This window comes from Lutra lutra, chromosome 5 (assembly GCF_902655055.1).
Source record: "Lutra lutra chromosome 5, mLutLut1.2, whole genome shotgun sequence".
Lineage (NCBI taxonomy): Eukaryota > Metazoa > Chordata > Mammalia > Carnivora > Mustelidae > Lutra > Lutra lutra.
The window spans coordinates 99,679,654-99,701,226 of NC_062282.1; the positions used below are offsets into that span (position 1 = coordinate 99,679,654).

The window sequence follows — 21,573 nt, forward strand, 5'->3', positions numbered from 1 at the left end:
GTTGAGTTGGCCTACAATGGTGTGCTTCCACCTCTGGGCCTTGCTCTTTGTGCCTGAAATGCTCTTTTTCCAGACCATCACATGAGCCCTCTGCCCCACACCGCCTCCCCAGACAAGGATTCCCCAGCCTATCTAATCCTGCATTCATGGTCTCACCCTGCTCTATTGACCTTCATAGCATTTAACATTACATGACACACTCTGGATCTGGTATTTCACTTTTAACATCTGTTTGTTAACATCTGAATTGGGAGGGATTTTGTCTGTCTGGCCCAGAGCCAGATCCCTAGTATCTTAGCCTGTGCTGGGCACAAAGTGTGTAGTCAATAAATATTTGATAGATAACATAGCTCCACTTTATAGATGAGAATATTGAAACTTAGAAAAATTAAGTGATTTATTCAAAACCACACAACTAGGAAATGCCAGAGATAGGATTCGAACCTGAGTCATCTTAGGCCAAAACCCCTATTCTTAATCTGTGTGTGTGTGTGTATGTGTGTGTGTGTGTGTGTGTGTGTGTGTGTATCTTTCTTTCTTCTCCATCTAGCTTTCAGATTCACAGCAATGACTGTTTGTTTCATATTTTGTAGCCTGATGGTTAAGAAGACTGACACCTGGAAGAGATTTCATAAATTTATAAACAAATTTTATAAAATATATAGTCAGCGTATAGATGACTGAACAGGCAGAGACAGGCAGGTTTCCATGGGGACGCAAGGTAGACAAAAGTGCAAAAGCTGGGGCGCCTGGGTGGCTCAGTGGGTCAAAGCCTCTGCCTTCGGCTCCGGTCATGATTCCAGCATCCTGGGATCGAGCCCCACATCCGGCTCCCTGCTTGGCAGGGAGCCTGCTTCCCCTGCTCTCTCTCTGCCTGCCTCTCTGCCTACTTGCGATCTCTGTCAAATAAATAAAAGTGCAAAAGCCTAAGGAACCTATTAGGCAGAGCAAGAGTACCATTCAGCAGAATTAGAATGCCTGCGTAAGTGGCTAGCTTGCCGCCAGGGGCGGCTTAGGCAGTATGAAAAATCAAGTCTACTGGGTAAGTGTTATCATTGCACTCTCCTTTTGGCTGCTGGAGGCATTGTCCCATACCTTGACTTACTGTGCTCTTGCAAGTTTAAGTACCCGACATGCTTTGCTCGTCTTCCAGAGACTTCATCATGATGAGAGGAAGCCACGGTGAAAATGTGCTAGTCTTGAAAACAAAGATAAAGGGGTCACGGGATTGAATGCTGTCCCTGAACGTCTGCCAGACAGCAGATTGTAATGTTCACCTTACTAAGAGGGTTGGATCCCAATGAATTTGGAGGCATCTAAACAACAATAAGATTTATTCTGTTCCTTAAATGCAGAAGCCTGGACCCCTGAGAGTAAATAATAGTTTGGTAGAAATCAGTGGTAGAAGAAAAGCCACTTGTTCTGTTTTTCAGAGTCGATCCCTTTCTTCCCTCTAACACTTGTCTCCCTTTGCCTGCTCTGTCCCTTCCCTCAGCACGGGGAAGCAGGAAGGAGATGTAACCAGAGCCCTCCCCTGGGTGAGCCAAGACAGTGTGATCCTCCCAGCTGGCGGGCTAGAGGGGTGTCTGCCAATGGTGTTCCAGCGTCAGGGCTGTGCAGATGGGATACACATCTCTTTTTTCCACCATGGTGATCTTGTCACTTACAATGCATCTCTTTTGGAGGCTAAAATGATTGGCATCCCTTGCTCCTGCCTGTTTCACGCGCTCGTTTCCCTCATCACTCTTCATCATAGCATCCTGTCCTTCTCCCAAACACACTGTTGTTGATTTTCATCAGCTCTGAAACAAAGAAAACACGCTGCTCCCCGACTGGAGGGTATTACACCAGGGAAGCAACAATTCAGAGCTTAATTACTTGTCTCTTGAAAGGGGCTCTCTAAATTAAACCAGTGTGTTTCCCTGTCTCAAACACATTTTCTGTCTGTGGGAAGATGGAGACAATCTCCTACTCGAGATTGCAAACAAGGAGGCAGCAGCCATCTTCCTCTTGTCTGTCCAGAATCTCCTCAGAGCCCCGACTGCCCTGCTCAAAGATCTGGAGAGGGAAGGAGGTAGAGGTGCCGGCTCTGACATCAAGGGCCACTGAGACCACTGGGGGCCTCTGCTGGGAGGGATGTGTTTCCCTCTGTGGTCTGTACTTTCTATTTCAGAAATGGTTCTCCGGGCTGAGTTCGTAGACTTTCTTCTACACTGTTGTACAATCGTTCCTGTAGTTTTACCACATTTCAGTCTTAAATCATGTGGATTTGAATTCTGTGTCTGGTATGAGGCAAGGATCAGATTTCATTTTTCTCTATGAAAAATGAAGCGTCCAAATCCCATTTGTTAAGTAGCTCATCCTTTCCCTGCTGATGTACAATGTCTGTTGTGAGAAATCCAGTTTGCCTGTGTGCGTGAGTCTGTTTGGAGGCTCTCTGGTCTGTTCCAGCCAGCTATTTGTCTGACGGGATTTGCACTGATTTTAGAGATCATTTTTTTAAGAGAATGGACATCTTTATAAAATTAAGTGTTCCTATCCACTAGCATGGAATAACACTTATTTTATTTAGGTATTCTCTTTCAGTAAACCTTTATAATTATAATTTTGTTCAAAAAGAACATGTACACCTCCATTTTAAAAACTTCTTTTTAGGTATTCTTGTTATTATAAATAACATATTTAACTAAATTACATCTTTTATTTTTTTTTTTACAGATTTTATTTATTTATTTGGCAGAGAAATCACAAGTAGGCAGAGAGGCAGGCAGAGGTGGGTGGGAAGCAGGCTTCCTGCTGAGCAGAGGGTCCAATGCGGGGCTCGATCCCAGGACCCTGAGATCACGACCTGAGCCAAAGGCAGAGGCTTAACCCACTGAGCCACCCAGGCACCCCACATCTTTTATTTTGGCTAACACATAGAAATCCCATTGATTTTGGAATACGGATTTTTTAAAAATCTAGCAACCTTGCTATTAATTCTAATAATTATCTACACATTCTTGGGATTTCCTCATGAATAATCCAAGTCCCTACAATAGTGACAGTTACAGGGGCACCTGGGTGGCTCAGTGGGTTAAGCCTCTGCCTTCGGCTCAGGTCAGGTTCTGGGCTTGGCGGGGAGCCTACTCTCCTCCCACCCACCCCTCACCCCTACTCGCTGCCTGCCTCTCTGCCTACTTGTGATCTCTGTCTGTCGAATAAATAAATAAGTAAAATCTTTAAAAAAATAGTGACAGTTATGTATATATTTTTAAATATTTACACATATTTCCCTTTTCAGTATGAATGGATAGGATCTCTAGTCCAGTGTTGAAAAGGAGCAGTGAAAGCAGATCTCTTAAGCATTCTACCATTAAGTATGTTATTTACTGTCACTTATGTCTAGGAAGGTTCTTTTTATTCCAAACTTGGTAAGAGTTATATTTTTTTGTTAAATCTTAGTGGATTTTATGTTTTATCAAATGCTCTTTCTTCATTTCCTGTGATGATCATATGTGTTTACTCTTATAATTTATTAATAAGATGAATTGCATTACCCAGCTTTTTTTTTTTTAAAGATTTTATTTATTTATTTTACAGAGAGAGAGAGATCACAAGTAGGCAGAGAGGCAGAGAGAGAGGGGCAAGCAGGCTCCTCGATGAGCAAAGAGCCCGATGCGGGGCTCGATCCCAGGACCCTGAGATCGTGACCTGAACTGAAGGCAGAGGCTTAACCCACTGAGCCACCCATGTGCCCCAACATTACCTAGCTTTTTAAGGTTAAACCAGTCTTCCATTCTTGGGACACACCCAACTTGGTCAGGATCTTTTCTCTTTCTTTATACACTGCTGAATTCAGTTGTAAATAGTTTGTTTAGGTTTTTGCATCTGCTTTTATCAGTTATTGGCTGCTATCTTCCTTTTTTCTCCCCACTTTAACTCGATATATTTTGATAGAGATTCCAGGCTCATGGAATGAGTTGGAACATATCTTCTTTTACAGCTTTATTGAGATAGATTTTAGATGATACATTTGCATATGCATAGTAACACTCAGCCTTTTTAAGTTTGATCAATTCTGGAAAAATGTACATGTTTTCTGACCATCACCATAGTCAAGTTCTACAATACTTCTATCATCCAAAAAAAAAAAAAAAAGTGGACAATATACATTTGCATCTTCCTTTTTGATCCAGTCTGTCAAACTGTGGCTTTTCATTGGAGTGTTTGGTACATTCACAGTACTGTAGTAATTGGTATGTTTGTATCTAGATAAGCCTTTGGCTGTTTGGATCTGTTTCCTTTCTCTTCTGTTGTTCTGTAACTACAGCAGTGTCAGTTGCCCTTGATGTGTTCTCTTTGGAGACTGTTCTTAGAGTCTTTGGAGACTGTTGTTAGCATTACTAAGGCTTCAGACACATGGCAGAAGGTCCGTGGCTTTTGTGAATGTGTTCTTTCCTATTCAGATCAGAAAAGATTAGAAAGAGTTCATATCTATATGGAATGGATGGTGACTATTCATTTGCAGGGCTAGGTTAACTTTCCCACTGACATAATATATTCCCAAGAGATCTGGGCTGTCTAGGTGTCCTGTAGAACATCACATTGATCTATTATGTCATGCTGATTGGGAAAAATGAGCAGAAGAAGGTAGTACACTAATGTCCATTTAAGACCCATGGGGTCCAGATACTGGGAAAAAACCTCTGTGACAATTCAAGAACCTGCCACTTTGGTAAAGTTTTTTAGGGTCTAGTGGTCAGGGATGTGCTAAGCTATCTCTACAGAGTGAAAGAAAAATGTTAGCATCTAGCACTCCCTACTGCAAGGAAGGAAACATGGTGCCTGGTAGGCCACTTCGGGATCTAGAGACAGCACATTCCACATCTAGGAATACTGCTTGGGCCCATATATGTGGTGACACAGAAGGCCATCAACTTTGTGGGGAGCCCCAAATAGGAAAGAGCTCTGCAGGGAGTTCAGGCCATGGTACAAGCAGTCTGGCCATGTAGGTCATGCAGTCTAACAGGCCCTCTGGGGTCAGTGGTATCTGTGGTGGAAAAAGATGCAGCATGAAATGTATAGCAGGTCTCTGTGGGAGAATGGCAATACAGACCTCTGGGGTTCTGAAGCAAGGCCGTGCCATTTGCAGCAGAGAAATATATGCCTTTTGAAAAATAACTCATCATGTTTTTGGGACAGGGCAGAGATAGAATGCTTGGTTATTTGGAGGATCAAATGATCCTGTACCTGGAATTACCCCTGCTGATCTGGGGGCCATCAGATCTGACACGTCATAATGTTGGGCAAGCCTGGCATTGGTCTATCATAAAATGAAAATGTTAGGAGAGCACAGGTTAATAGCACAAGCAGGTGGCCTACACTTCCATGTCACTCACTATGGCTGCAACAGCACCCATCTCCCAGGCCATACGCGTGGCTGTAGGGAGGCTTGCATAGAATCAGCTGAGGGAGGAGGAAACAGCCTGAACTTGGTGTACAGTTGAGTGGACTCAGTATATAGAAGGGAGCTGAACACCGAGAGTGCTGCATCATGTCCACATTCAAGGGTGAACTTGAAAAACAGAGAAAAGTGAAAATCTTCCCAGCAGGCAGAGCTGCCAGTGACATACCTTTGAGTGGAAGGAGAAGTAGTACAAGGTAAGAAGATATATGCAGATTCCTAGACAACGTCCAGTGGTCTGGCTGGTTGCTTGGGGGCCCTGGAAGGAAACATGCTATCCCACTAACCTCTCTCTACTAAGTTTCTACTGAAAGAGGCCCACAGGAAGCATGAAGGAGTGGCTTCCCGAACATACAAGAGCATCTGTACAGGGCAAGGGGTGATCTGTGGCAGCAGGGAGCTGAACTGTTCCAGCTGTCTTTAGGAGAGCCTACTGGGGTCTTAGCTGGCTGACTGCTTCTAGCTGCTCCCCCTTTCTAGCTACTGTGGTTTTCATGCCAAGGTCCTCTTTCCCTGGCTGCTCCCAGCCAATGACTCAGCATTGTGAGGAGTACTAAAGGCAGTCCATTTTGGGCTAATGCCCAAATGACAGATGACAGATGACAACCTTTGTTTAGGGATTGCTCTTCAGCTTTACCAAGACTTACTTAGAACCGCGTTATGATCTGAGATTCTGTCTCTACACTTCTTCCTCTCCATTCTCCTTTCATAGCCGGAAGGATGTCTCCACCTCCTCCTGCTCTCTCTGCCTTTATCCTTCACAGATGTTCCCCACAGTATTGTATATATATAATCCTATCTTGGTGTCTGCTTTTCAGAGAAACCAAACTAGCACTTTTAAAATATCATTATATGTGAAGTGATATAACATTAATTGAGATAAAATGGGTTAAGGATGGATATTGTGTTTCCTAGAGCAACCACTGACAAAATAAAACAAAGACATATAGCTGAAAAGCCAATAGGGGAGGTAAAATGAAATATAAAAAATTCTCAGGGGCGCCTGGGTGGCTTGGTGGGTTAGGCCTCTGCCTTTGGCCCGGGTTGTGGTCCCGGGGTCCTGGGATCGAGCCCCACGTCTGGCTCTCTGTTCAGCGGGGAGCCTACTTCCCTTCCTCTCTCTCTGCCTGCCTCTCTGCCTACTTGTGATTTCTGTCTGTCAAATAAATGGATAAAATCTTTAAAAAAAAAATTCTCAGTCAAGAGAAGGCAAATGAAAGAAAAACAAAGGAACAAAGAAAAAAGGAAAATATGATAAGTAGCAAGATGCTAAAATTAAGCCCAACCATACAATTAAATGTAAGTGGACTAAATACTACAATTAAGAAGTAGAAATTTTTAGATGGAATAAAAAGGAGAGATCCACTTGTATGTTGTTTATGAGAGATACATTTTAAATATAAAGTCACAAAAGAAGTTGAAACAAAGGTATGGAAGAATTATACCATGCAAACACTAACTGTAAGAAAGCTGATATTGTTTTATTCATATCAGACAAAATAAACTTCAAGTCAAAAAGCAATAACTACAATAAAAAGGAGACATTTCATAATAATAGAACAGTCAATTCATTAAGAAAGCAGGATTAAGAACTAAACAAATCCATAACTGTAAGCTTTTGAGTTGCAACATAACTTGGCATCAGGGAAATAGAAATCAAAACCACAATGAGATACCACATCACACCGGTCAAAACAATTAAAATTAACAAGTCAGGAAACAACAAGTGTTGGCCAGGATGTGGAGAAAGGGGAACCCTCGGGCACCTGGGTGACTCAGTTGGTGAAGCATCTGCCTTTGGCTCAGGGCATGATCCCAGAGTCCTGGGATCAGGGGTCCCGCATCAGACTCCCTGCTCAGTAGGGAGTCTGCTTTTCCCTCTCCCTCTGCCCCTTCCCCCTGCTTGTGTGCTGGCATGCTTTCTCCCTCTAATAAATAAAAAAGAAAGGGAAACCCTCTTACAATGCTGCTGGGAATGCATGCTGGTACCATCATTCTGGAAAATAGTATGGAGTTTCCTCAAAATTTAAAAATAGAGCTATCCTATGACACATCTTCTGATAAACTTATCCCTCTTATTACAAAGCATAAATACTGTTGCGCTGAAAAGAAATTAAAAAAGAAATGCAAAAAAAATTCTATTATCTCAGCTGACAAAATAAAATGTTTGATTTTTATAACAGAAAAAAAAAGCATAAATACTTTGTAATGTTATTGTAAGTATAAACTTTTATATTTCATTTGCCATTTTGTTCCAGTATATAGAAATACAAATGATTTTTAGAAACTGACTTTGTATCCTGTGTCCTTGCTAAATTCACTTAGTTTTAATAGTTTTCAGTAGATTCCTTTGGAATCAGATTATCTGTGTATACAACTACATCTTCTGTGAAAAAAGATGGTTTTACTTCTCCTTTCCAATCCTTAGGTCTTTTTTTAAATCTTTCCTTTTGCTCTGGCTATGATCTCCAGTACAGCACAGAACAAAAGTAATGAGAACAGATACCTTGCCTTGTGATGGTAGGGGGAATGCATTCAGTATTGTACTTACATTGTGTGACATTAGCTCCAGTTATTTTATAGATAGGTTTTATTAGGGTGAGGAAGTTTTCTTTTTTGCCTGGTTTGTTGAGAGTTTCTACTTTTGTCATGAATGGATATTGGACTTTGGTCAAATGCTTTTTCTGCATCTCTTGAGCTAATCATAATTTTTCTCCTGTTTCTGTTAATGTGCTTTTATTGATTTCCTAATATTAAGCCAATCTTGCCTTCCTGAAATAATCCCCCATTTGCTCTTGATGTATTATCCTTTTTATATGTTATTTGATTCAATTTGCTAATATTGTTAAGGATTTTTGCATCTAGGTTTAGGAAAGATATTGGTCTATAATTTATCTTTTCAATGTCCTTGTCAGCTTTTGATATCAGGGTTATTGTGACCTCATAAAATTGGTTAGGAAGTACTCCCCTTTTCCTCTCTATTCTAAAAGACTGTGTAGGATTGATATGTCCTACTCAGAAATGTTGGACAGAACTCACCAGAGCAACTATGTAAACTGGAGTTTTCTTTGTGTGAAAGTTTTAATTATAAATTGAATTTCTTTAACAGATATGTGGCTATTCAGATTTTCTATCTTTTGTGCTGGTTTTGCTAAGCTTTATCTTTCAATAAATGTGTCTAGTTTATCTTAATTACCAAATTTATTGCCATTAAAATTTGTTCATAATATTTTCTTATTACCCCTTCGATGTCTATAGCTGTATTGATGTCCTCTCTCATTACTGATACTATTAATCTGTCTTTTTCACTATCTCTCTTGCTCTCCATTCACCAATTTCATTAATCTTTTTCAGTGAAACCACTTTTGGTTTTGTTGATTTTGTCAGTGGTTTGCAGGCTTATTGTTTTGCTGATTTCCACTCTTTATATTCTAGTTATTTTGGTTTAATTTGCTTTTTTCCCCCCTAGCTTTTTAGGTAAAAGTTTACATTATTGATGTTATACCTTTCTTGTTATGTACTTTAAGTGGTTAATGCTATAAATTTCTAAGAATTTCTATGGCTGCATCCCACAAATTTTGACATGTTTTTCTCTCATTTCCATTCAGTTCAAAATATCTTTTATAAAATTTTAAATTTTGATTCCAGTATAGTTAACATACAGTATTATGTTAGTTTCAGGTGCATAATATAGTGCTCCCAACAATTCTACACATTACCTAGTGCTCAGTATGTTAAGTGTTCTTTTTAATCCCAATCACCTATTTTGGTCATCTCTCCACCCACCTCCCCTCTGGTGACCATCAGTTTGTTCTGTGTAGGTAAGAGCATATTTTTTGGTTTGTCTCTTTTTTTTTCCCTTTTCTCATTTCTTTTGTTTCTTAAATTCCACATATGAGTGAAATCATATGGTATTTGTCTTTCTCTGATTCACTTATTTTGCTTAGTACATTACTCTCTAGCTCCATCCATATCATTGCAAATGGCAAAATTTCATTCTTTTTATGGCTGAATAGCATTCCATTGCATAAATATATCACATCTTCTTTATCCATTCATCTACTGATGGACACTTGGGCTGCTTCCGTAATTTGGCTATTGTAAATAATGCTATGATAAACATAGGGATACATGTATCCCTTTGAATTAGTGTTTTTGTATTCTTGGGGTAAATACCCAATAGTGCCATTACTGGGTCATAGGGTAGCTCTATTTTAAACTTTTTAGGAACCTCCATACTGTTTTCCAGAGTGGCTGCAATAGCTTGCATTCCCACCAGCAGTGCAAGAGGGTTCTTTTTCTCCACATCCTCACGAACACCTGTTGTTTCTTGTGTTGTTGATTTTGGCCATTCTGACATATGTGAGGTCATCATTGATTGTAGTTTTGGTTTTGCATTTCCCTGATGATGAGTGAAGTTGAGCACTTTTTCATGTGTCTGTTTGCCATCTGGAGGTCTTCTTTGGAGAAATGTCTGTTTATGTCTTCTGCTTATTTGCATTTGGGGTGTTGAGTTTTATAAGTTCTTTGTATATTTTGGACACTCACCCGTTATCAGAGAAGTCATTTACAAATATCTTCTCATATTCTATAGGTTGCCTTTTAGTTTTGTTGATTGTTTCCTTTGCTGTGCAGAAGATTTTTATTTTGAAGTAGTCCCAGTAGTTTATTTTTGCTTGTGATTCTCTTGACTCAGGAGACATATCTAGAAAAATGTTGAGCCAGTTAATGTCAGAGACGTTACTGCTGTGTTCTCTTCTAGGATTTCTATGGTTTCAGGTATCATATTTAGGTCTTTAATCCATTTTGAGTTTATTTTTGTGTATGGTGTAAGAAAGCAGCCCAGTTTTCCCAACAGCATTTGTTCCCATTCGATACTCTTTCCTGTTTTGTCACAGATTAATTGACCATATAGTTGTGGGTTCATTTCTAGGTTTTTAATTCTGTTTTATTGATTTATGTCTATTTTTTGTGCCAGTACCTTACTGTGTTGGTTACTACAGCTTTGTAATATAACTTGAAGTCAGGTATTGTGATACCTCCAGTTTTGTTTTTCTGTTTCAACATTGCTTATGCTATTTGGTGTCTTTGGGGTTCCATACAAACTTTAGGATTGTTCTTTCTACTTCTGTGAAAAATGCTGTTGGTATTTTTATATAGATTGCATTAAATATGTAGATTGCTTTGGGTAGTATGGACTTTTTTTTCTTTTTTTCTTTTTTTATTAGGTTCTGTTAGTTAGCATATAGTACATCATAAATTTTTGTTGTAGTGTTCAATGATTCAGTAGTTTCATATAATACCCAGTGGCTCTTCCTAACATGTTCCCTCCTTAATACCCATCACTCGGTCACCCCATCACCCAGTTACCCCATTCCTCACCCCCCCCCCTCCCTTCTGTAACCCTCAGTTTGTTTCCTGGAGTCCAGAGGCTATCATGTTTTGTCTCCCTCCGATTTCTTCCCATTTGGTTTTCTCTCCCTTCCCTTGTGGTCCTCTGCTCTATTCCTTACATTTCACATTTGAGTGAAACCAAATGATAACTGTCTTTCTCTGCTTAACTTATTTCATTTAGCATAATCTACTCCAGGATGGAACTGGAGGAGAGTATGGACATTTCAATAATATTTGTTCTTCCAACACGTGAGCATGGGTAACTTTCCCTTTCTTTGTCTCATCTTCAATTTCTATCATCAGCGTTTTATACTTTTCAGAGTACAGGCATTTCACCTCTGGTTAAGTTTATTCCCAGATATTTTATTGTTTGGGTGCAATTAAAAATGGGATTCTTTCTTAATTTCACTTTCTGCCGCTTCATTTTCATATAGTAATACAGATTTCTGTACATTGATTTTTGTATCCTACAAATTTACTGAAATCATGTATCAGTTCTACTAGTTTTTTGTTAGCATCTTTGGGTTTTCTATATACAGTATCATGTCATCTGCAAATAGTGAAATTGTATTTCATCCTTACCATTTTCAATGCCTTTTATTCCTTTTTGCTGTTATTGCTGAGGCCAGGACTTCCAGTACTATGTTGAATAAAAGTAAATATCCTTGTCATTTCCTGACTTTAGAAGAAAAGCTCTCAGTTTTTCTCCATTGAGTATGATGTTAGCTGCAGTTTTCTCATATAAAACCTTTATTATGGTGAGGTACATCCCTCTAAACCTACTTTTTTGAGGGTTTTTCTCATGAATGGATGCTGTACCTTGTCATATGCTTTTTCTGCATCTGTTGAAATGATCATACGGTCTTTATCCTTTCTCTTATTGATGTGGTATGTCACATTGATTTGTGAATTTCGAACCACCCTTGCATCCTGGGAGTAGATTCCACTTGATCACAGTGAATGATTTTTTTTTAACGTATTGTTGAACTCAGTTTGTTAGTATTTTGTGGAGAATGTTTGCATCTATATTCATCACAAATATTGGCTTGTAGTTCTTTTTTGTGTGGTCCTTTTATAAGTTTTCCTTTGTATTTTATTTTTTGGAAAAGTTTGAGAAGAATAGGTATTAACTCTTCTTTAAATATTTGGTAGAATTCATCTGTGAAGCTGTCTGGTCCTGGAATTACTTCACACAGGTAGGCAGAGCGGCAGGCAAAGGCAGAGGGAGAAGCAGGCTCCCCACTGAGCAGGGAGCCCAATGCAGAGCTCAATCCCAGGTTCCTGGGATCATGACCTGAGCCAAAGGCAGATGGTTAACCAACAGAGCCACCCAGGCGCCCCTGGAATAACTTTTATTGGGATTTTTTTTTTTTAATTACTGATTCAATTTCATTGCTGCAATAAGTCTGTTCAAATTTTCTATTCCTGGTTTGGTTTTGGTAGGTTATATGTTTCTAGGACTTTATTTTTTTCTAGGTTGTCCAATTTGCTGGCATATAATTTTTCATAATATTCTTTTGCAGTCCTTTGTATTTCTGTGGTGTGGGTTATTTCTCCTTTTTCATTTCTGATTTTATTTGGGACTTTATCTTTTCTGAATCTGGCTATCAATTTCATTGATCTTTTAAAAGAATTGGCTCTTGGTTTCATTGATCCATTTTTTTTTAAAGATTTTATTTATTTATTTGACAGACAGAGATCACAAGTAGGCAGAGAGGCAGGCAGAGAGAGAGGAAGGGAAGCAGGCTCCCTGCTGAGCAGAGAGCCCGATGTGGGACTCGATCCCAGGACCCTGAGATCATGACCTGAGCTGAAGGCAGCGGCTTAACCCACTGAGCCACCCAGGCGCCCTCATTGATCCATTTTTTTTTTTAAGTTTCTATATCCTTTATTTCTGTTCTAATCATTATTTCCTTCCTTCTGTTGGTTTTGGGTTTTCTTTGTTCTTCTTTTTCTAGCTCCTTTAGGTATAAGGTAAAGTTGAGATTGTCTTGCTTCTTGAGGTAGGCCTGTATCACTATAAACTTCCTTCTTAGAACTGATTTTGTTGCTTTCCAATGATTTAGGAGCATTTTTTTCAATTTCAAAAATGTTTTCAGTTTCTCACCCACTTTCTTTATTGACCCATTCATTGTTTAGTAGCATGTTCTTTAATCTCCATGTATTTATTTGTGTTCTTTCTAGATTTTTTTCTTGATTGAGATCTACTTACATAGCTTTGTGGTTAAAAAAAAGAAAAAGACACATGGTCTAACTTTGATCTTTTTGAGTTTGTTGTGACTTATTTTGTGGCCTAATATGTGATCTATTCTGGAGAATATTCAATGTGCACTTTCAAAGAATGTGTATTCTGCTTTTTTAGGATGGAATGTTCAGAATATATCTGTTAAATCCATCTGGTTCGGTGTGTCATTTGAAGCCACTGTTTCGTTGTTGATTTTCTGCCTGGATGATCTATCCATCAGTTTAAATAGGGTGTTAACATCCCCTACTATTTTTTTGGTTTTTGAATGTTGAGTTTGATAAGTTCTTTATAAATTTTGGATACTAGCCCTTTACCTGATATGTCGTTTGCAAATATCTTCTCCCATTCTATAGGTTGTCTTTTAGTTTTGTTGATTGTTTCCTTTATGAAGAGACATTTCTTCAAAGAGGACATACAAACGGCTAACAGATGAAAAAATGTTCAACATCACACGGCATCAGGGAAATACAAATCAAAACCACAATGAGACACCACCTCACACTGGTCAGAATGGCTAAAATTAACAAGTCAGGAAATGACAGATGTTGGTGAGGATGTAGAGAAAGGGCAACCCTCTCACACTCTTGGTGGGAATGCAAGCTGGTGTAGCCATTCTGGAAAACAGTATGGAGGTTCTTCAAAAGATTAAAAATAGAACTACGCTATAACCCAACAATTGCACTACTAGATATTTAACCAAATAATACAAAAATAATCATTTGAAGGGGCGCCTCCACCCCAATGCTTACAGCAACAATGTCCACAATAGCCAAAATATGGAGAGAGCCCAGATGTCTGTCGGTAGATGAATGGATAAAGAGGAGGTGGTTTATATATACAATGGAATATTACTCAGCCATTGAAAAGAATGAAATCTTGCCATTTGCAACGATATGGACAGAACTAGAGGGTATTTTGCTAAGCAAAATAAGTCAGTCAGAGAAAGACAATTATATGATTTCACTCAAATGTGGAATTAAGAAACAAACAGATGAATATAGGGGAAGGGAAGGAAAAATGAAACAAGATGAAACCAGAGAGGGAAGCAAACCATAAAAGACTCTTAACTATAGGAAACAGAGGATTGCTGGAGGGGAGTTGAGAGGGGGACAGGGTAACTGGGTGATGGACATTACAGAGGGTATGTGATGTAATGAGCACGGGGCATTATATGCAACTGATGAATCACTGAACTCTACCCCTGAAACTAATAATAATTATGTTAATTTAAATAAAATTAAATGATGTATAACACTCCTATGTTGAAAACTAGAAACTACAAAACATTGTGAAACAAATGAAGAAGACATAAATAAATGGAGATACACCTTATTCAGGGTTGATAAGACCCAATATTGTTGATATCTTTTTTCCACAGATTGCTAAAGATTCAATCTACAATTTAATACAATCCCTATCAAAATACTAACAGCATTTTTATAGAATCCCAAAAGACCCTGAATAGCCAAAGCAACCCTGAAAAAGAAGAAAAAATTGGAGGTGTAAAAATCCCAGATTTCAAGTTATACTATAAAGCTGAGGCAAGCAAAACTACATGGCACTGGCACAAAAACAGACATACAGATCAATGGAACAGAGTAGAGAGTCCAGAGATAAGCCCTACTTATATGGTCAATTAGTTTGTGACAAAGGAGGCAAGAACACACAAGGGGAAAAAGTTTCTTCAACAGACAGTTTTTACACCACAAAAATAAGCTCAAAATGAATTAAAGACCTAAATGTGAAACCTGAAACCATAAATCACCTAGAAGAAAACATAGGCAGTAATCTCTTTGACATCAGCCATAGAAACATTTTTCTAGATATGTCTCCTGAGGCAAGGGGAAAAAAAGGAAAATGAAACTACTGAGACTACACCAAAATAAAAATCTTCTGCACAGTGAAGGAAACCATCAATGAAACAAAAAGACAACCCACCAAATATGAGAAGATATTTGCAAATGATATGTCTCATAAGTGGTTAATATCCAAAATACATAAAGAGCTTCTATAACTCAGCACCAAAAAACAGTCAATTAAAATGGGCAGAAGACATGAACAGATATTTCTCCAAAGATGACATACAGATGCCAACAGACACATGAAAAGATACTCAACATCACTCATTATCAGAGAAATGCGAATCAAAACTTCAATGAGATACCCCCTCACACCTGTCAAAATAGAATGGCTTATGAGAATGTCCTTTGACAGATGAACGGATAAAGTTGGGTGTATATATTTATATCTATATATATATAGATACACACACACACACACACAATGGAATATTACTCAACCATCAGAAATTATGAATACTTACCATTTACTACAATGTGGATGGAACTGGAGACTATGATGCTAACTGAACTAAGTCAATCAGAGAAAGACAATTATCATATAGTTTCACTCATATGTGGAACATAAGAAACAGTGCAGAAGACCATAAGGGAAGGGAGGGAAAACTGGATGGGAAGAAATCAGTGAAGGAGACAAGCCATGAGAGACTCTCAACTATGGGGGAAAAAAGGAGGGTTGCTGAAGGGGAGGTGGGCGGGGAATGGGGTAACTGGGTGATGATGGACATTAAGGAGGGCACAATGTGGGATGAACACTGGGTGTTATATGTAAATGATGAATTGTTGAACACTACATCTGAAAGTAATGAGGTATTATGTGTTAGCTAATTTTAAAAAATAGAATGGCTACAATAGAAAACACAAGAAATAACAAGTATTGGTGAGGATGTGGAGAAAAAGTCACCCCATGCGCTGTTGGTGGGAATGCAAACTGGCACAGCCACTGTGGGAAACAGTATGGAGTTTCCTCAAAAATTAAAAATAGAATTACCATATGATCCAGTAATTCTACTGGATATTTGCCCAAAGAATATGAAAACACTAATTTGAAAAGATATATGCTCCCCTATGTCTATTGCAGCATTATTTATAATAGCCACAATATGGAAACAACACAAGTGTCCATCCATACACAAATATATATATACACATATATGTGTATTATAATATGTATATATATAAAGGAATGTATATAATTTATATAATAGAATATATATAATGCAATATAATATATAATGGAATATATATGATGGCATATCAGTCATGAAAAAAATGAAATATTGCCATTTGCAACAACACAGTTGGATCTAGAGAATATAATGCTAAGTGAAATAAGTCAGAGGAAGACAGATACCATATGATTTCACGCATATGTGGAATTTAAGAAACAAAACAAATGAACAAAGAAAAAAGACCTGAATATAGAAAATAAATTGGTGGGAGGATGGGTAAAATACGTGAAGGGGTTTAAGAGTGAACTTATACTGATGAGCACTGTGTAATGTAAATAATAGCTGAATCACTATATTGTATACCTGAAACTAATATAGCACTGTAATTAATTATATTGGAATAAATATTTTTAAAGACAGTAAGAAGAAAAAAGGGTTCATTGTAATTCCAGTTAAAATCCCAGCATTTTTTTTGTAGAAATTGTCAAGCAGATATGAAAGTTTAGATAAAAATAAGAAGGAACTAGAATAGAGAAAACAACCTTGAAAAACATAACAAAGTTGAAGAACTTACATTCCCTACTTTCAAGAATAAATTTAAAGCTGTAGTAATTAGACAGTTGGTAGTGACATAAGGATAGACAAATAGATCAACTGCGCAGAAGTAAGATTCCAGATATAGAGTCCGTTGGTTTTCTATAAAGACACTAGAGCAAATCAACAGGGAAAGGAAACCCTTTTCTCCAAGCAATGCTGAAATAACTATACAGCAAAAAATGAACCCAAATACTACTTTATACCATACACTAGACTTACCTTGAGATGAATCATGCACCCGGAGGTAAAGGTTTTTTAAGCCTCTTAAAAAAAAAGAGTATCTTCGTGAGCTTAGGATAGGCAAAGATTTTTTTTTTTTTAAGACAGGAGATAGCAGTAACCACAAGAAAAGAATTTGTAAATTGGATTTCTCCAACAGCAAAAACTGCTCAGCTTTCTCCCAGTTTGAGGCAAATTTATTTTCTGACAAATGATTTATAACCACAATATTTCAAGAACTCCTTAGTATTAATAATAAAAAAAAAAACCCAGGATAAAGATTGAACAAGGAGCTGAACAGACACTTCATAAAAGAAGATACGCAAACAATCTCCATGCACACGAAAATATCCTTAATATTATTAGCCATGAGAGAAATGGAAATTAAAACCACAGTGAGATTCTATTTCTCTCCCTAGGGTTGCTAAAGTGGAAAAGATTAATGCCAATAATTAGAGTGTATACTGCTGACACAACCTTTTCAGAAAAATGTTTGGCTCTTTCTCACCAAGTTAAACATATATTTATCCTAAGATCCAGAAATCCATTCCTAGGTATTTACTCAGAGAAATGAAAACATATGTCCACAAGAATGCCTCTATAAGAATACTCATAGCTGCTTAAGTCATGATTATCAAAATCTGGAAACAACTCTAACATCTACCAAGAGGAGAACAGATAAACACATTATGGTACATTCCTAAGTGTAGTGTGCTCAGCAATGAAAGGAAATCAATTGCTGAAACCTGAAAGGAAATGGATGAATCTCAAACTATTAAGTGGAACGAAAGAAGTCAGACATCATAGAGTACAAACTGTATTATGGTATTGTGGCCTCCATCTTAAGGAGAGGCAGCTGGGAGACAGAGGGGTTCAGTAGCTTCATCAAGGATGAACTGTGGTTGGAGGGTTGGGACTTCTGACCCCAGAGCTCATTCTTACTACGCTGTTCTGTGTTTTGTTTTTTGATTCCTTTAACTACATACTAAATAAGAGGCATTTTCCTTCATTATATACATAAGGAAATGGAGGCTCACAGGCATCAGACAATTTGCCCACAGTCTTCCCATGAGCTGGAAGGAGAGCCCAGCCTGCTCTCTGAAGCCCACATATATCCTGAAAATACCCTGCCTGGCTATGCGCTTGACATGCCTCATTTGCCTGCCTCCTCACCAAGGACTGTGGTTTTTCTTTTGCTCTAGTCTTTAGAGGGTTTTATTTATAACTCCCTCAAAATGGGCTTCCCAAAAAACCCGTCCTTCCACACAGCAATGTTTAGAGCTAATTGCCCGGGCAGCCTCTTTCATCAGCCTCATCTTAGGGAGAATTTACTTGATTTACTTGCTTTCAATTTCTAAGCCTTCATTTGTTTGCTTCCTTAAACAAATTAGACCTCAAGTCTTTGAAGATGGACTATCAGAATATAACATGTTTTCATCATAAAAATTAAGCGAAGGGGGACGCCTGAGTGGCTCAGTGGGTTAAGGCTGCTGCCTTCGGCTCAGGTCATGATCCCAGGGTCCTGGGATCAAGCCTCACATCGGGCTCTCTGCTCGGCGGGGAGCCTGCTTCCTCCTCTCTCTCTGCCTGCCTCTCTGCCTACTTGTGATCTCTGTCTGTCAGATGAATAAAAAAAAAAAAATCTTAAAAAAAAAAATTAAGGGGCGCCTGGGTGGCTCAGTGGGTTAAGGCCGCTGCCTTCGGCTCAGGTCATGATCCCAGGGTCCTGGGATCGAGCCCCGCATCGGGCTCTCTGCTCAGCAGGGAGCCTGCTTCCTCCTCTCTCTCTGACTGCCTCTCTGCCTGCTTGTGATCTCTCTCTGTCAAATAAAAAAAAAAAAAAAAAGCGAAGTCTAAGATTAGGTGTTTAGAAAGAGACAGTTTGGTCAGATCTGATCACAATGAGCCAACCTTTTTCTGGGCTTGGATTCTCCCTTTGAACTCAGAGGACAAATACCTTCTTGAGCCTCCAAGATGACTTGGTTTGGCCCTAGCATTCCTATAGATGTCTGAGCCGCAGGTGGTTAGAGAGCAGACAGGAAGATTTTATTCTACATACAGAACCCTGGCCTGTAGGGGTTAGAATTCTGACAGGGCCAAAGAAATCAGGAGACACTATGGTGTAGTACTGCCAAACAACGGCCCAAGGAAGCCTTCAACCGTGGCTTTAACTCCTCCACATAACCAGAGGAGAACTAATTTAGTTTTCCAAGTGTCTGTCCACTGGAGGTTAGCCACTGGCCTTACATCCATAAACCTGGGTTCCTATCTCTCTGAGGATATGTGTCAACAATGAAGGTATGCTGTTGAGACATCCTTTTAAGAGAACCTGCTGCAAGCAGGGTAGCTGGCAGCTATCTTCCAGATGCTACAGGTTTGGATCTCCAATGGAGTTCACACTGAGGCCATGCTCTCTCTAGTTTGACACCAGCCAGCCTGACCCTAGCAGGGACACTAGAGCCATGACATTTCTGTTAGACATAAGACTCCTATGATGGGAAATCTTTGCTCTGGGGGTACTCACCTGCCTGGGCCTTTTCAGATCTGCTCTGCAGCCTGCGGTTCTCCTTCCTTTCAAACATCACATTCTGAAGACAATTCCCACCAACTTCCACTCTGTCTTCACAAACATTACCCCAGTGAATCTCTAACACACCTAATTCCATCTGGGTGTCCACTCTGGGAGCACTCAAACTTATACAGCTGGTACACAAAATGGGGTTTTGGATACTAGCTCACTCACCTCATAGCTAGCAAAGAGAATGCTAGCCCAACTGACATGTGGGGCATGGACAGTTCCTGGAGTAAGACCGTATGCCTCAACTGCTGAAGACTGCATGGATGGTGACCTGGAAAAGTGTCCCCGTGGAAGAGAACATCTTTGCCAACGAAGTGAATCAGGCATTTGAAATACATGAGGAAAACAGTAACTCCAAGGCCAGTTATTACTTAATTGTACTGACACACTGGGGAGGGATAATTAGAAACTGAGGGCAATTAACAAACAATTCAGGACTAAGTGTGAAAGCCAGACAGCCTCTCTGGACACTTACAAAGACTCTCTTATCTCTGCAGTGGAATAATGATCATAGTTGAAGAGAAGACTCAGGATCTAATAGTTTCTTGGAGCTCTAGAGATACTGAAATGCTCAACCAAGACAGGGCTGTTATGCTAAGGTTTGGTCCCTAGCTGGGAAAACCTTGGACCATGAAAGCTTGGATGAGGCATCTGGATGAATGCCCCCAAGAATTTTACTTTTCCCTGACAGATGGTAAAGGAAGGAATTTTAAAACTCACTGAGGAAAGAATATCAGAATCAATATTTTATGTGACATCAGAAGACTCACCTGAGGACTGACTGTATTGCATTGGACAGCCCCAAGGACACGGCATTCACCAGGGCCATCAGGAATAGGCTGTGCAGCTCCAAAGTGGCAGGTCCAAGCTGGAGTTATTAATAGCAATGTGAAAAATGGAGCCTGGAAGTAATAGAGGCCAGGTGGCAGCACTTGACCACTAGAAGCTAGGGGGCTGCAATTCCCATAATGACTGGCAGTGTCAGAGAGGCGGCCCTTGACTTGCCCACAGGGAATGGTGGAGATGGTTGAACATGACCAGATAGATAAGAAGCCAAAAGTGCTGCTTAATACAATCAGAAGGAGAAAAGAACAGAGGAGAAGGAGACTGAAGGCCATCATCCCTGTAAGAGGTCAGTATTATTTGTTCAGTTAATAAACCTGAGCCAGTTTTCTGATGAAATATAATGACTGAAGAGGTGACCACATCTCCAGGAGAAGGGCAACATGATGGCAAGTAGGTACTATAATGACTCGCTCAGTCCTTCCTTAAAAAGACCTGTGGCCATTTACTTGGGCAACTGCACAACGGGAAGATGAATACTGAGATCTTTTAAGAAGTATTGGACATAGAGTCTTAGTTGATATAACAAAAGACCCCAAATATTTTCATAATCCCTTGGTCAATGAAGACCTGGCTAGTCTAGTAGATAGTAGGTTTAAGGGTCCATGGATCCATACATGGCAACTGCGCTCCTGGCCTGTGGGTAAGAGTGAGCATAGTGGGGAAAGTCTAGTAGATAATAGGTTTAAGGGTCCATGGATCCATACATGGCAACTGCGCTCCTGGCCTGTGGGTAAGAGTGAGCATAGTGGGGAAAGTCCCAACTGGAAGCCTCCAAAGTAAATAAAAATAATATCACATCCAAAGCTTTTTTTTTTTTTTAAGGAGGGGGTGGATGGATGCCTGCAGACTTCCACAATCTCAGTCAAATAGCAGCTCTTATTAATGTTGTTTCAGACACTGTGTCTTTGCTACAGCTGATGGATAAGGTCTCAGAAGCAGACAGTATGTGGCTATTGACTTGTCATCTTCATTATTTCTACTCCAGTCAAAAAAACCAGAAGACCAGAAACAGTCTGCATTTCATGAAACAGACAATGGTATTTATCTCCTGTTGCCCTAGGGCTATGTTAACTTTCCCATTTGCTGTCATACTATAACTGCGGTAGTTCTGAACCAGCTAGACATTAAGGTGGTGAGAACAAGAGACGCCCCACTTACTAACACTCAATGACCCACATGGGGATTTTGGGCCTCCATCACCACAGTTCTGGGCTTTT

At 39.4% G+C, this 21,573-nt stretch overlaps 2 long non-coding RNA genes across 3 annotated transcripts in view; one reads left to right on the forward strand and one right to left on the reverse strand.

Moving 5' to 3' along the window:
- Positions 1 to 21,573, forward strand: part of LOC125100722 (uncharacterized) — a 141,457-nt gene that overhangs the window by 110,851 nt on the left and 9,033 nt on the right. The gene's annotated exons all lie outside the window — the stretch shown is intronic.
- Positions 3,825 to 21,573, reverse strand: part of LOC125100721 (uncharacterized) — a 126,042-nt gene continuing 108,293 nt past the window's right edge. The window contains exon 6 of one of the 2 annotated variants that reach the window (XR_007127631.1): positions 3,825 to 4,440. This is a non-coding gene — a long non-coding RNA (uncharacterized LOC125100721). The remainder of the gene's footprint in view (positions 4,441 to 21,573) is intronic. The other variant, XR_007127630.1, reaches the window with a different exon arrangement.